At 42.9% G+C, this 3470-nt stretch overlaps 1 protein-coding gene across 1 annotated transcript in view; it reads left to right on the top strand.

The window, feature by feature from the left end:
- The window catches only part of LOC106012991, a gene marked incomplete at its 3' end in the record, with an annotated part of 23396 nt that overhangs the window by 18870 nt on the left and 1056 nt on the right, over positions 1-3470 (top strand).

The raw sequence follows: 3470 nt of genomic DNA, 5'->3' as shown, positions 1-3470 counted from the left end.
GGCGCACGCACACACACACACGCGCGCGCACATACATATATACATACATACGTACATACATACATACATAGGATATACTTGCACGCAGGCACGCGCGCATACACAAAGACACAACACACACTTATACATGTACACACACACACACTCACAGATACATACATAGACATACACATAACGCGCACGCGCGGAGGTTTCGTCTCTCAAATAACCTAAAAGTGTTGCCATGGGTCTTGATAAACCCTCATAAACTAACAAAATTTACTTACTTGGAAATACAAATACACCTACAGTAGGTGGGCTGCACACAATTTTAGTTGGCAAAAGTGGGCATGCGCATGGTTGGAAGGCAACACTGGTACGTCTTATTTTTTTCTCTCTTTCTCTCTGTTGTTTCTGTCTGTTTGTCTTGCTTAGACCCGCACCGAAAATATGGTGCCGATCAGGGGCGAAGGCTGACTTGTTTGACAGGGTAATCAAAGTGAAATGGGACCAGATAGGGCCTGGAGATATCACACTCACACAAGTCACAAGAATCTTACTGGCACTGGAGGCGGCAACTCTGAGTTGTGAATGAAAACAAATCCTGAATTCATGTTGTATGCTTGTTCAACCGCTAAAATAATCGGGAAAGTATTTCATTAAATATTTATTCTAACTAACCTTAAATTTAACTTTAGATTTGAACACACGAACACCAAGGAAAGAAGCACAGATGTCAGCACTACAATGGCATGTTATACCAGACAGCCGAAACACTTTGGTAGAGCACGCCAACTATCAATTTTTTATTTCACATTTGGCTGTTTTTTGTCTAGCTTTTCGCGGCCAGGGGGCGCTGTCATAATCGAGGTCACGATCTGATTAGGACGTTAAAAAGTCGAGGAAAAAAACAAGCACCAGCAGTGTAGTAGCAGGAGTCAAAGGATTATTAGGAGTTAGTTCCCCTCACATATTCTGTGAGGTAGACTCGACCAGTGTAATGGTTCGCTTAGATAATCAGCGCGTCTGGGTGCTTATAACTGTGGCCCGAAAGGGGTGAACAAGGTATATGCGACAATGAAACAGTTCTGACTGCTATGCACATGTTCCCTTCAAATCCATTGGTTGACTCTTCCAGCCTCACCTTAAGCTTACTTAATCAAAGCTTGTGACTGCTTATGGAGTGGCCCGACAGGGGCGAACAGGCTATTTCTGTGGCAATGAAACGGTTTTGAAGGTTAGGCATAGTCTATTGTTCATTGGTGATTATGAACGTCTTTTTACATTTAATTTATGAGGTTTACGTCTATGGGTGAATTTGACTGCGACAATGTTCCAAAATTAGGAAGGGAAGCAGTGATTATTTGATTATATAGACGCTTCGCCTCTGGTGCCGATAATATGTTTTTCTCTGCTCTAACTCAAACTCAAACTTGTACGTGGTTGGCGGGTGCTTAGGTGTTGTTTGCTCCTTCTTTCCTATCAAACACCTATCGTCCTTATCTGTCCTTTTTTATGTACTCGTATGTTACTCTCTCTCTCTCTCTCTCTTGTAACACATCCATTCTTTTGCACTTGTATGGCCTTATACTTATTGTGTTACAAGTACCGTAAAACTTACTAAAACTTAAAAAAAAACAAAAAAACTTGATAGATATGGGAAATGGGTGTGTAGGTGGGCGGAAGGGAAATTTTGCTTCTTACTTGACAATGACAATGATAATGACAAAGACAATGACGATCTTTATTCATCTCGCAGGGAGAAATTAGTCTCAGTCGTTTACAATGGCCGTAGATCTAGATGTTACAAGGCTTAGGTGCACTCACGCGTGAATACTTGAAGGTAGGAAGTGGATATTGGCTATAAAAAATAAAAAGGTTGACAAGCTCTGGCCTCTATCTATTATATCAGTCTTTCTCCTCGGTCTGCTAGCTTGTCCATGGGAATGCCGGGCGCGGGTGCAGCTCCTTCCATCTCTGAAGGTCGGTACTTGCCTTGCGTCTTCCGCCTCTGCCTCATGTGCCATACCACCACCACCACCACGAGCAGAAGGAGCAACAAGGCGAGGATGACCAGCGCCACGATTGCCCCGTCGCTCAGCGCTGACGAGGAGCTTGTCTGGGGTTGGGCAACGGCGGTTTCGCAAAATTCTCCTGATAGAGCAAAGCGAGAAATAATTGTGGTGTGAGCGTAAGTACAGTGGAAATCATATATAACAGGTCCGGTAATAACAGGGATCCGGTAATAACAGGGATTTTATAAATCCCCGATTTTTCTTACTCTTTGTCTCTATTAAAAGTTATCGGCAATAACAGGGCCTCTTTGGAGCCCAACCGGTTATAGCAGGGACAAAAGCTCGTTAACAATGTGTACAAATTGAGAGAGAGAGAGAGAGAGAGAGAGAGAGAGAGAGAGAGAGAGAGAGAGAGAGGGAGAGAGAGAGAGTAACGCAGTGATGGAGCAAGCCTACGCAAGCCATGCCACTGCAAGCACGCGCAGCGTGTAAAGCGAGAGAGGGCTGCGGTGTGCTGGTTACCACGATCTAGCCCGAACCTAGCAACACGCACGCGTAATGTGTCGCCAACGATGTCAAGCGCAAGAGAAAATGCCTTTCAATTGACAAAATAAAACAACACGAAATAATCCAGGCTGTTGACAAAAAGCAAGCTCCAGTGGCAGAGATTTGTTGTCAGTTCGACATTCTACAAGGGTCGATTCACACCCTTAGATCTATCATTTATCAAGGATAGAGAGAAGATAGTGGAAGCATACTCCAGTGGAAAGTTTGGTCTGGATCGAAAGAAGATGCTGATGAGACTACCCGATGTAGATGCTGTGGACCAAGCTCTTCTGATGTGGTTTAAGGCAAGGAGAAAGTTGGTGCCAAAACCCCTGTTCGTGGGTACTTGTGGCAAAGGAAACTACCTATGAATAAGTACAGCTGGATTAGTCCACAAATGCTTACTTTCCTTGCATTTCTGATTTAACAGGGATCGGATATAACAGGACATTTTCTCTACTCCCACCATCCATGTTATATCAGGTTTCCACTGTAAATGTGAGTGGCGGCTACTGATGATTGATAGTGGATTCGTGGGACACGGCCATGTGAAATCAAGCCCTCGTCAAAGTAATTAAAGCAAAGAAACTGACCATTTTCTTTTCTTGCCGGTTGGGCAATTTTTGTCTTTTTTTTCTCTCATATTTTTGGCTCAATACCTTTTATGACCGTTAAAAAAACCACATTTCTGTATGGAAATATATATATTTATATTATTTATAATTTATTATTTATAAATATATATACAGTGAAACCTCGTTGTACACCCCCTCCCCGTTGTACCGCCAGCCCCACTTACCGCCAAGTTTTGCCAGTGTACGAAAAAAAAGGACACCTATATATAAACATAGTACATGTATTTATGCTTTTACACCGCCATTCGCCAAATGTCTGAGTTGTAAGTTGTACCGTCCTTATTAAAGTAAAGTA

The sequence above is a fragment of the Aplysia californica genome, unplaced genomic scaffold, assembly GCF_000002075.1.
Source record: "Aplysia californica isolate F4 #8 unplaced genomic scaffold, AplCal3.0 scaffold00598, whole genome shotgun sequence".
Taxonomy (NCBI): Eukaryota; Metazoa; Mollusca; class Gastropoda; order Aplysiida; family Aplysiidae; genus Aplysia; species Aplysia californica.
This window is presented reverse-complemented; position numbering and strand designations above follow the sequence as displayed.